The 13,504-nt window shown below is 44.4% G+C and overlaps 1 protein-coding gene across 1 annotated transcript in view; it reads left to right on the top strand.

Moving 5' to 3' along the window:
* SLC38A3 (solute carrier family 38 member 3) overlaps positions 1–13,504 on the top strand; it is a 104,153-nt gene that overhangs the window by 11,240 nt on the left and 79,409 nt on the right. The window lies entirely within an intron of this gene.

Here is a 13,504-nt window from a genome sequence, read left to right on the forward strand (position 1 = left end):
ACAACGTTTATGTTGTTGTTGTTGTTGTTTTCTTTTTAGAGCCTCACTAAAGCCTTTTTGCAAACTCTGCTCAGTTAAGTTTTCTTCCCTGGCCTTGGGAGCTCCTTACCAACACCGCAGAAAGAGTTGCTTTTTAAGAGACGAAGGCATCATTTTAAAAACAGAACCAGAACACCAGCTAGGAGGAGAACTTGATACATGAATGGGGAAAAGGATGTTGGGCAAAACTTATTTCTGTATTTGGTTTGGTGATATAGACAGGAACATTGTGGAAGCATTTGGAATTTGGGGTAATTTCACATTACACAAGTATAGTGTAATGTGCTGCCTACAAATGTTAGAATTTGTGCTTGTGGGAGGGACATTTAGAATTCTCAGCCAGAGAACTCTAGTGCCTCACTAAACTGCAAATCCCAGGATTTCCACAGATCTGCTGTGATTGTGTTGAGTAGGGGCCAGAGATGTGGTTCCTGAACAGATTTCATTTAGATTAGTATCCATGACTCTTTTATCAGATGCTACTTCTGAGGGTAATGGTGATTTCCAGTCTTTTTCCAAATCCAGAACTCAAGGTGGCATAAGGCAGAAATAAAAAGAGATGCAGTAAAATAAATAAATTCAAATACAAATCATACAAAAGTTGAAAATATATTTTAAAATGTAGACAAAAAAAAACCCAGGGCAAATGTGTCAGGAGCTTGCAGTAGGGTTTACTTAAGCGGAGAGGGGGATGAGGACATTGTTCCTCTAAAAATAAGAATTCTGCTTTCCTGAGTGAAATTTTCTTCTACTAAATTTCTAGCATTGCAGAGAGTGAGACACTAAAAACTGTTCACATTTAGAAGTTTTAAAACATTCCCTTGGTAACTTTTCTGCCCCTTTTCTTTGGATGCCTAAATTGTATTTCAGAATGTTCAACTGAAGTTTTAAGTTCTACACTGCTAGAAATTTGAGGACTGAAGGAAACTTTCATTAGCAGGGAAGAGGTACTTATTTGGGGGTCAGTGCTCAGAAGTTGAACATGAGTATGATAATTCAGCAAAGAATACTGTTTTAGCCTGTATTAAGAGAAGAGTCAAGTCCCACAGCATGCTGTGCTAGTCAAGACCCATCTGGATTACTGTGTTTAGCTCTGGGCCCTTCATTTTAAGGAAGATATAGTTGAAGCAGGGTCAGAGAAGTTGAATCAGGGTCAGAGAAGGACCACAATGATGTAAGGCCTGTTCTCTACTGCCTCCATGAGTAGACCAAATATAATGGTTTGAAGTTATAAGAGAGTAGATTTTGATGAATCATTAGGAGTTTCTTGACAGTACGTGTCATTTGGAAAGGGAATCAATCACCTAGAGAGATGGTTTGGTATGTCTTCAAAAAAAGGTTGGACAGCTACTTGCTGGGGTTGATCTAGTTGGAGATCCCGGTCTGATAAGCATTTGACTTCTAAGTCATAGACTCACCATGGCCCTACATTATACAAAACCTATGTTGTTCATTCGTTCAGTCGTCTCCGACTCTTCGTGACCTCATGGACCAGCCCACGCCAGAGCTCCCTGTCGGCCATCACCACCCCCAGCTCCTTCAAGGCCAGTCCAGTCACTTCAAGGATGCCATCCATCCATCTTGCCCTTGGTTGGCCCCTCTTCCTTTTGCCTTCCACTTTCCCCAGCATAATTGTCTTCTCTAGGATTTCCTGTCTCCTCATGATGTGGCCAAAGTACTTCAACTTTGTCTCTAGTATCCTTCCCTCCAGTGAGCAGCCGGGCTTTATTTCCTGGAGGATGGACTGGTTGGATCTTCTCGCAGTCCAAGGCACTCTCACAACTTTCCTCCAGCACCACAGCTCAAAAGCATCGATCTTCCTTCGCTCAACCTTCTCTCAGCCTATGGAAGAACCCTAAATCAGAATAAGGAAACTGACAGAAACAGCCTAGGAAGAGGAACAGAATGAGTGCCCACAGAGACGACAGCAATCAGCAAACCTTGCAAAATCCAAGGGGCTATATTGCAGGGACTCATACTTCCTCAGACTGGAAGAACAATTTGGTCTGTAGTGAACAGTGAAAGAACACTGATTGATTCACCCCTAGGAACTGCCTGTCAGAAGGTGCTTCTAGGAAAATCTTAGTATTTTATCTCCTCTGTGTAATGTATTTCAGTGTATTTGTTTATTTCAAGGACATGTATGTGTATGCCATCAAATTGTTGCCTGTTGTAAGGTCACTCTGCGTCCCCTTTGGGGTGAGAAGGGTGGGATACAAATGCGGTAAATAAATATGTGGATCAACTTCTCTCTCTTTCATTTGGGTTTGGACTATATACTAGTAGTTTTAGGCTGTCCTTAATTTTCTGAAGAGATTTGTAACAGAGCTTCCCAGTTTTTCCCCATTATCTTCCAGCATTGCAGGAACTGTCATATGAGCCATAGTGGCTGTGTTCATCCTTTTACAAGCCGTGATTGCCGCACGCCACAATTAGTGAGCGGCTGTATTTTCTTCCCAGAGGCATCTGAGGACATGAGGATGGGGTTTGTGTTTTTCCAGATCGGAGTGACCACTTTGGCTCCTGTTAGTAGAGGAAGGAACTGGAGCAACGGTCCTGGGCAAATGCAGGGCCTTCGGCTGGCCTGGTATGTCAGTCTGGAAGTCACGCAACAACAAATGGTCATTAACAACAGAGAAGTTGAGAGTCAGCAGTCCAGGCCAAGATCTAATTGCCACTTTGTAGGGCATGTTGTTTCAATTGTCAGTTGGACACTGAATAGTCAGGAAGCATTTTGGGCCATGATTTATACTATAAAATTTGTATAGAAGCCTTCAGAGAGAAATCTGAGGCTCATTTGAATTCAAGCGTAGAAATCAGTGCAGTGGAAAATGAGGCATGTGAGACCATTAAAGCATACAAGATAGGAAGTCACCAAAAAGTTTTTGTATTATTTGAAAATTATAAATTGTCTTTCCCCAAACCCTCACATTTTCTTTAAGTGCATAAATGCAGGTGTGTAAACACAAAATGTTTTATTGGTATAAGATAACAAGATATCACAGTATTCTTTCCTTTTCTAGTGTCTACAAAATTATTAAAACGGAAAGCTGGATTCTCAGTTTCATCATGTATAGTTTTAAGAAAATACTGAATGTTCTGAAAAGTTTGAATAAAACCCTTTGATTTTCTTTGAGAGTTTGTATGAATCCCCCAACTTTTAGGGTTTATTCTTTCTTTTGTCTCTTCTACCGTACATCCAATCATTACACACGTTCATTGAATTCAGTTTCACTTATACATGAAGAGCATATTGGAAGACATAGCAATGCCTAGAGAAGCATTCTCTCTAAGGCCATCACAGTTCTATGGTCAACTTCCACCAGAAGTTCTACCAATGAGACATTTTCAATTTCTGTTGCCATTCACCCATACAAACTATTTGTTCACAACAGATAATAAGTGTGACTTCATTCTATGCATCTTATAAAGTCAAATTGATGAAAGCTTCTGTGATCAACATCTTTCTGTCAGTTAGCCTTAGAAACCTCTTTGCATTCCTATGTCCCAGTTTTAAAATCTGGGAGCATCCAATGAAGCTGGATAGTGGAGAGTTCCAGACACAAGGGGAAGTATTTATGTCTGTAATACATAGATAAATGTTGGGTTTTACTTCTTCAAAACATAATGATGGCTGCCAACTTGGACAGCTTTAAAAGGGGATTAGACCAATTCACAGAGGATAAAGCAATCACTGACCATTAGCCACAATGAGTGGATTTTACTTCTGGTATCAGAGGCAAACTTCTAAGCTCTGGGTAACATTAAGGGACTGATTAAACAGTATTCACACAGTTAGTACACAGAAAGCAGGGTCAGGGGTCTCTAATCTAAATCAAGGCCCCTATTGGGAAATCCTCTGTCTAATTCTATGACTCGATTTTAGATCAAGCTTCTGTATCTGTGTAAGCTCACAGCAGCCGCTCCCAGAAAAGACACAGGACGCCAATCCGTAATCAATCAGGAAACTTTTACTACTGGACGCATATACACAATGAAAGCCAGGATTGGCACATAGACGCAAGTCAACCCTTATATACCCTCCCCCACATTCGAATCCCCTCTTCCCGCCTGACAAAGATCCCGCGCAATATTCCCCGCCAAACCACCAACGGCCCCTCCCAAGGCCACCAGCTGCAATTCCTTATCAGTTCTCCATGTCAGGAATCCGGTTTTTTGCGCCAACATCCAAGGCCAGGAAACCGAGTCCTGACATAATGTCCCCCTCCACCTCTTCTTCTTCCTGGAAGGGAAACATACGTCACCATTATGTTCCTTCTTCGTCTAGCGGACCTTGGTATTTTTTCAACAAACTACAATGAAACGTTGGGTGTATTTTCCCCAATACCTTAGGCAGTTTCAGGGTATATGTCACTTCATTTACTTTGTCAGAAATCCTAAAAGGACCGATGTATTTGGGAGACAACTTCCGAGAGGGGGTATTTAGCTTAAGGTTTTTTGTGCTCAGCCACACTAAATCCCCTTCTTCCAATTTGTCACCTTCCCTCCTTTTCCGATCTGCAAACAACTTATATTTTCGTTGGGCCTCTCGTAGTGATTTTGCCACTCCCTCCCAGTTCGCTTTCATTTTGTCTGGCCATCCTTCCTTTCCCTCCAGTTCTTCCCCCCAACTCGGCAGTTTGGGTAAAGGGGTTACTTCCATGCCGTATACTACCTCAAATGGGGATTTCCCTGTGGATGCGTGACAGGCCCCATTGTACGCAATTTCTGCAAACGGGAGTAGATCGGCCCAGTCAGTTTGGCATTGGTTTGTGTATGTTCTTAGGAACATTCCCAAGGTCTGTTGTGTGCGCTCGACCCCCCCATTGGTCATGGGATGGAACGCCGAGCTCAAGGTCCTTTCCACCCCCATCAACTGCATGAATCCTTCCCAGAACCTAGCTGTAAATTGTACCCCTCGATCACTAATCACCTGGTCCGGGCAACCATGCAACCGGTAGATATGTTTGATAAACAATTCAGCCAATTTCTCTGCAGATGGCAATTTAGGCAGCGCTATGAAATGTGCTTGTTTTGAGAACAAATCCATCACTGTCCATATATAGCGCTGACCTCTGCTGACTGGGAGTTCACCCACAAAGTCCATAGCAATCACCCTCCAAGGTTTTGATGGCTCTGCCACCTTTTGCAATAACCCCGTTGGCTTTTGTGTGGTTGCCTTACTTTGTGCACACGCATTACATTTGGATACATACACTTTGGTGTCACCCCTCATCCCGGGCCACCAACACTGACGTGCCAACATTTTCAGGGTCTTCGTCACTCCCCAGTGTCCTGCTCCCTTGTTGCCATGGCATCTAATCATCATTTTTTCCCTTAGGTTGCCTGGGATATATAACTTCCTGTGCACAAATCCCAATCCATCCTTCCATTCCACCTTTTCCTTATTTCTTTCCAGCCACTCATCCTCCCTGCATGCTTGTCTTATCTCCTCCTCCCATCCCCCGTCCTTGCTCTCAACTCCCACCAGCCTTTGATTGCGCTCCGTTTGCGCTCGGGTTTGTACTGCCATGCCCCACTGCTGTTCTGAGAATATGCTCCCTTTTGGGCCTCGCCCCCTCCCTCCATCCTCCGGCATTCTTGACAACGTGTCTGCGACCACATTTTGGTTCCCCTTTTGGAAACGCAGCTTAAAATCAAATCTGCTGAAATACTGCCCCCATCTTATTTGCTTCGCTGACAATTGCCTGGGTGAAGTGAGGTATTGTAAGTTTTTATGGTCGGTCCACACTTCAAAGGGGATGCCGCTTCCTTCTAATAAGTGCCTCCATGTCTCTAGGGCCCTCACTACTGATAGAGCCTCTTTTTCCCACACCGGCCAGTTTCGTTCAGTTTCGCTGAACTTTTTTGAGATGAACCCGCATGGTTTCAACCTCCCTTCTGGGTCCCTTTGCATCAGGGCCGCCCCGTACGCCCAATCTGATGCGTCACAATGGATCACGAACGGTTTGGTTAAATCAGGGTGGATCAATACTGGTTCTTCAGTGAATCTGCGTTTCAGTTCTTCAAAAGCCCTTTGGCATTCAATTGACCAATCTAACTTTGCTCCCGGGGATCGTACCTTTACTGTTTCCCCCTTTCCCTTTGTCTTTAGCAGTTCAGTTAAGGGCACTGTTATCTGAGCAAATTCCTTTATGAAACCCCGGTAGAAATTTGCAAACCCGAGGAATGATTGCAACTGTTTGCGCGTTTGGGGAGGGCTCCACCCCCTGACATCCTCCACTTTTGCTGGATCCATTGCTATCCCTCCCTTGGATATTCGGTATCCCAGGAAGTCTATCTGTTCTTTATTGAACTCACATTTTGGCAGCTTTGCAAACAGTTTTGCCTCCCTCAATTTCTGGAGCACCTCTCTCACCAATTTGACATGAGATCGTCTATCACGGGTAAACACAATTACATCATCCACAAAGCAAAACACCCCGCGATACAATAGTGGGTGTAACACCTCATTAATCATTTGCATAAATGCTGATCCAGAGCCCTTTAAACCGAAGGGACAGACGGAGAATTCAAAATGGCCGAGTGCGCAGGTGAACGCCGTTTTCCACCTGTCCTCGGGCCTTATGCACAGTTTATGATAAGCTTCGATTAAGTCAATTTTCGTGAACACCCTTGCTTCCGACAGTCTCGATAGTAAGTCCTTAGTCAGTGGCATGGGGTAGTTGTTGGTGGTGCTCACTGCGTTCAGCCCCCTATAGTCCACGCACAGTCTCAACGAGCCGTCCTTTTTGTGCCTAAACAGCACTGGGGCTCCCAAGGGTGATTCGGAGGGCCTTATAAACCCTCGGGCCAAATTTTTATCAATATATTTCCTCAGTTCCTCCATCTCCTTGACCGACATGGGGTACAATCTACTCCTGGGCAACTTGGCGTCCTCATTGAGTTCAATCTTTACTTCGACCCTCCTAGGAGGGGGAAGCTGGTCCGCCTCCTTTTCGTCAAACACATCCTCAAAGTCTCTGTATTCAGGGGGAATTTCCTGCACCCCACCCGCCGTGTTTTCTTCCCCCTTGCAACAATTTCCTCTTTCTTCGCTCTGGAATGTTATGCTGCCTTCCCTCCAATTGATCTGTGGGTTGGCTTCCCTTAACCATGGCATCCCCAGTATTACATTGTAAGTAGCCATAGGGGATACGACAAAGGTTATGCTGCCTTCCCAGCTCCCCACTTTACATCTCACTTCTCCCACTTCAAACCGTGCCGAGGCCCCAGCCGCCACTGACCCATCTAGCTGCGAGAATGCTATGGGGCTCTGCAAGGGGGTTTTCTCACATTTCAGTTCGTCTGCTAACTCTGGGGCCATAATGTTTCTTGAGCAGCCGCAATCCATGAGAGCTTTGCAGCTGGCCCACTTCCCCTCCCCTTCTAGCCTGATCGGGAATACTAGCATTCCTGGGCTGTGACTCACCAGATCTCCCACCGGGGCCCTAGAAGGGGGGCTCTCCTCCTCTCTCTTCCCTGCAGCCGGTTTGAACTTTGGGAAATGGGACTCTCCCCCTTTCCTTTGTCTGCATTCGGCAGCCCGATGGCCCAGGCGACCGCATACATAACAACCGCCCCTCTGCTCCTTGGGCCCTCCGGTTGGGGCTTTTCCGACCGTGCTTCTCTCCGTTCTCCGACTCTCCTCCTTCGCCCTCGTCTGCTGCGGCGCCGCTCCTTGATGCCTCTTGACCTGTGCCAAGGTCGTCTCGATGCGGCCGGCCAGCTCAATCCATCCGCCTATCTCCTCCGGGTCGTCGCGATGAAGCGCCCAGGTCAGGATTTCCTTCCGCAAGCCCTCTTTGAAGATCTGGACCTTGGTGGTGTTGGACCACTCTGGGACCTTCTCCGCCCTCAACCGGAATTCCTCCACGTACTCAGATACGGAACGATGTCCTTGGGTTATCGTTTGCAGCTTTTCCCTCGCTCGGACCCTCTCGAGCGGATCCCTGAAGCGCGCCTCCATCGCAGCCAGGAATCGCCTTGTAGATCCCAAACATGGGTCGTGCCTGGCGTGGAGCTGGACGTACCACTCCGCTGCTCCCCCTCTCAGTGCTGCGCCCACTGCTCGCACTCTGCTTGCTTCCGATCCGAAGGTAAGGGCGTTATCTTCTAGATATCCCCTCACCATAGTCAGGAAGTATGCGAGGTTCCCGGCTTCTCCTCCGAACTCGATCCTCAGCTCCTCCCTCCTAGGTTGGTATGGAAGGAGCTGCCTTCCCCGGTTCTCCGCTCGCGGTGGCCCTCCCTGGAGCCTTCTCTGCTCCGGGGGCAATTCCTGACGCCCTGTGCCGCGCCCGGCTCCGGCCGGGGGCACCAGGAACGTCTGCTGGGGCGCCAGTCCCCGGGGTCGTTCCTCCTCCTCATCGCTCTCCGCAGCAGCCCTCCAGCTCGTCTGTGTTTTAGGACGTGCCCCGGGTCCCCGGTCACTCCTCTCCCCTGCGCTCCACGTCGATTCCCCTCGGGGTGGTGGTTCCTCTAACAGGGGGGTCAGCCTCTCCATCACCTTCGACATCACCGCGAGGGTAGTCTCCATTGATGCCATCTTTTCTTCCAGGAAATCCAATCTCTGCGGGGAGGGAAACTCTAGCCCACTGCTTTCTCTCGTTGCTGCCCCTGCCCCCTTCACTCGCCTCTGTGTGACTCCGTTGGGCTGGGCATATGCAGTCGATGAAGCCAAGGCATTCACTCTCTCCAGCTCCTCTTCTGCATTTTCGAAAGGGGAGGCTGGTTCTCCCCCCTCCGTTGGATCTTCCTCCCGTTGCATAGGGGTACCTCACCACAGCCGTGGGATGGTACCGAAGGAATCCTGGCTTAATGTAAGCTCACAGCAGCCGCTCCCAGAAAAGACACAGGACGCCAATCCGTAATCAATCAGGAAACTTTTACTACTGGACGCATATACACAATGAAAGCCAGGATTGGCACATAGACGCAAGTCAACCCTTATATACCCTCCCCCACATTCGAATCCCCTCTTCCCGCCTGACAAAGATCCCGCGCAATATTCCCCGCCAAACCACCAACGGCCCCTCCCAAGGCCACCAGCTGCAATTCCTTATCAGTTCTCCATGTCAGGAATCCGGTTTTTTGCGCCAACATCCAAGGCCAGGAAACCGAGTCCTGACAATCTGTTATTTGCATAATATGGGGGCTCATTTTGACATCAGAATTAAAATAGAAAACGTCTTCATCTTCCCATGAGACTGATTCTGAAATACTCATGGCATGTCAGGTTCAGTGCCAGGTGTTCCCAAACAACTTTTGGGGTTTACAACTCCCAGAACATACCACACAGCTTGGTCATGTCCAGGAAACTGTGGGATTGTGCGATTTATTGTCTGAAAAGGTAACATTTTCAAGTTCACAATTTACATTTTAGAAATTGAGCAAATGTTTTCAGTACAAGTTGTTCACTACATCATGCAGTGGTGTAGTGCAGTTTTTGTGCAATGTTTGAGCAGTTTTTATTTTGTGTAAAAATACCCCCAAGTTAAATATGACCATAGAAACATTTTTTGTATGCCCAGTTTACACGTACTGTAACAATATACATACAAGTATATTGGTTACTGATATTGACAAATTATTACGGTATGGTATGGTACCAGAGGTAGCCTATGGGAATAACATATTGAATTACTGCACTGGGTGACACCAACCTTAGTGACACTACAGACAACACAAGTATAGTGCTTTGATTCTGCTTTGACTGCTGTTTCTCGGTCCTGTGGCATCCAAGGAGGGACAATCAGAAATCTGAGCCAGAAAACTCTAATGTTTCAAAAAACTCACAGGATTCCATAGGATGTTTTCATGACAATGAAATAGGAATCAAAGTTCTATAACTGTGTAATGTGACAGGACCCTGAGTCTTAATAAAATATGACACGCAGAGTGCGACAATTAGTGAAAAAGTTTGGAAACTGAGACAAGAGGGAATACGTGTATATATCCCAGTTTGCCAAACATTTCTTTTCTTCTCCAAATGCACTTTATGAATTCTAGAGGGAAGATGGGAAGGAATGATTGCAAAATGGTTGGCAAGCCAGTTTTGGTCTGGAAGAGTGACAGGTGGGGAAAGGGTTAATCAATTCCACCAGCTGGCATTTCTGCCTCACATGCTCACTTCTTCAAGCTGCTTTTTCCCCTAAGCAAAGCAGCCCCTGGGGCCTGAGTGACATGCTTATGCCCAAAATGTGTGATTCTGCCCTAAAATGGAGATTTGAGGCATAGCATACTTTCTTCTTTCATATCTCTCGGTGACTCCACGTCAGCAGGCTGAAGACCTCTGCTTTGAGATTAGATTGATGCCCACAAATTTGTGCACGAGGTCACTGAATAAATCAAGAGAGAAGGAAAAAATCATCTTCATAATTTCCTTATTTGAGAGCAACCTCATTCAACACTCTCTCACTCTTGACTCCTACTTCATTTTCATGGAGATTATCTGAGAGTATGCCAAAGCGTTTCAAATTTTGTGGTCTCTCCCTTCTCTTCCATAACTTTTCATGTTGCCAGTTATGTTTAACAGGGAAGCTAGAAGCATGGATCACTTTAGGTCTGCTATGATGAGGCATCAGACTTTTCCAAAATTAAAGGTGAGAGAAGGACTAGCAGTGGACCAGAGAAACGAAATGTAACTCCCAAATTTTGGACTGAATATACCATGCTAGTAGGAGTGGGATTTGAAAGTTGTGGTCCAGATATATTTTCTCACTCCACACTGAACATCAGATTCTTATTCTGCCAGAGATGCACATGCTTCTGGTCATTTAATTTGCCTATCCAAGTTCCTTGTTTCTTATAACTAGTGATTTTATAATTTACCGGACCGTAGAATAATTTACTGGACCCTGGAATTTAACAAATTGCTAGACACTAATTCTGAGCTTGAAGTTACTGGAGACAACATGTATTTCCTTTTGCCTTTTACACTCTAACCTACTCTTCTCACTGAAACTTACTGGAAGACACCAGTACTGTGCCTGTAATTAGGCCAGAAATTCAATTCTGACACCTTCCTGTTCACAAAAGGGATATCAGGAAGCTCTCTCATGTATTATATGGTAAATTCTTATGAAGCCATATTTATAGGTGAAAAGATTAAAATATGAGAATAATCAGATAGGCATGTTTTGCAACATGTCAGGAATCCATGAGTGTACAATTGTAGAAAAAGATTTAGCCATCATTTCAAGGATGTATATCTTTTGGTCTTCAAAAAGTTGAATGTCGGTGTTGACTACCAACTCTTCTTTATGGAGGACTAGATTTCTATATGACATGCATTCAGAATTGGAAAATGGGACAAAGTTACAAGCAAAATTGGATTTCAAGAAGCAAAGTGGGATCCTTTATCACTTATGAGAAAATTCCTTAACATTTAGTAAACAGACAGGGCTGGACCATATGATGGAACTCAGAGTTTAGAAGAATAATTGAAAATGTGCTTGGGAGAAATGAAATCTGAAAGTGCAATGTGGATAGATAAATATTAGGTTTGGTCGTGTCAGGAGCGGCTTGAGAAATTGCAAGTCACTTCTGGTGTGAGAGAATTGGCCGTCTGCAAGGATGTTGCCCAGGGGACGCCCGGATGAATTGATGTTTTTATCATCCTTGTGGGAGGCTTCTCTCATGTCCCCGCATGAGGAGCTGGAGCTGATAGAGAGAGCTCATCCGCCTCTCCCCGGATTCGAACCTGCGACCTGTCGGCACAGGGGTTTAACCCACTGCGCCACCGGGGGCTCCATATTAGGTTAAGAATGATCTCTCATCCCCCAATAATATCACTTCTGTTTCTTAAGAGAGGGAACATATTCCCAAAATATCCGCCTGTGACAATATTCATCCTACCTACTCATTTATTTATCTTACTACAATTAAACCCTTTGAGATACTTCACATGATGACAGATTTACTCCAGGGTTATACAAAACAGAGACTTGGAAGAAAGGGCAAAGGGGTGTTGTAATTGCAAGGACCTCAGTCACAGAGAACTAATTGGTAGGATGTGCCTAAATGACTCAAGGAAGCAAGCCGCATGGCCACACGCACACTGGGAAGTTGTGACGATAGTCTTCTAGTGTAGAGTTATCCCTCTCTTCAATGCAAAGCTTTGCACTTGATTTTAGATACTTGAACATGCTATGGTCTTCTGGAGGAAATATATTAAATACTAGGGTTCTTTAACTGAACTGTGGACAAAGAGAAAGCAGACATTTTATTATTTTCTAGCAGTGAAAATAATAAAATTGATACTGTTCCCATGGGCATCAGATCTTGTCTGATCTTGGAAGCTAAATAGAATCAGGTCTGATTATTGCCTGGATGGTGCCCACCATCAAATATCTGAAATATTTATAATTTTGAAATATACAATGTAGTATATTTCAAAAGAAAGCAATAAAACCTCTGAGTAGTTTTTGGATAAGAAAAGTATATGAAATTAATGGGACTACCATAACTCAACAGGAAACTTGAGGGCACATGCAGAGAGAAAGGAAAGGAGGGAGGGAGGGAGGACAAAGTATTATTTGGCTTCAAATACCATTAGTATTTCTTTTTGCCTGAGATTATACTGGAGAGTGAGCCTGCTTCCAAATTACTGTTTTATTATATAATTTCCTTTCCTCATTCATGGCATTCTGACACTCATATTGTATTGAAACGTTTTTGTAGAGGAATACACTATGATCTGCAAGTATGTATAGGCATATTAGTATTCCAGCATTAGTATCTTATACTGTCCAACACCAGAAAATACCTGAAATAAAAAGAAAAAAACCTAAAACTCAACAATGCTTAGAAAAATTGCTTCAGAAACCTCAGTAACAATGAACCATAGCAAAAGATATGGAGGTTATTTTTTATTTTTTGGCTTATAGTTACTTTTAAAAGACATTGAACCAGAGAAGAGGATCGTATGTTTTCCTGATTAACTGATATGTTGTTGATTGATGTTGTTGATTTTGTTGTTGTATTTGTTGTGTTTTTAATTGCACTGACATTGTTGTGATAACCTGTACCATGTAAACTGCATTGAGTCGCCTGTTTGGGCTGAAAAATGCGGTATAGAAATAAAGCAAATAAGCAAATAATAATAAATGCGTCCATTTGTCTCCCTCTACTTTAAAATACAACGTTGACACAGTGTCTTCTCTTCCTCCAGTTGGAATTTTCCTACACTCTTAGCTATATTTTCTAATGGATTCCAAATTCCATTGAAGTATCAGAGTAAATATGACCCCTATGCAAGGGAATGAGGTCTTTCGGGCTGATTATCTAAACAGTTCCCCATGTCTTTTTGCAGTGATGCCAACTACCTGGAGTCAAGGCTGACATGAAGAGAACTTTTATTTCTTCCTTTAAAAAAAATCTCACTGAAGCATTTAATGTAGGACAAAGCTAAGAACCAGGACCCTTTGCAGAACAAGAGGTGATGGTTTAAATCCTTGTCTAC

Source organism: Anolis sagrei, chromosome 2 (genome assembly GCF_037176765.1).
Source record: "Anolis sagrei isolate rAnoSag1 chromosome 2, rAnoSag1.mat, whole genome shotgun sequence".
Lineage (NCBI taxonomy): Eukaryota > Metazoa > Chordata > Lepidosauria > Squamata > Dactyloidae > Anolis > Anolis sagrei.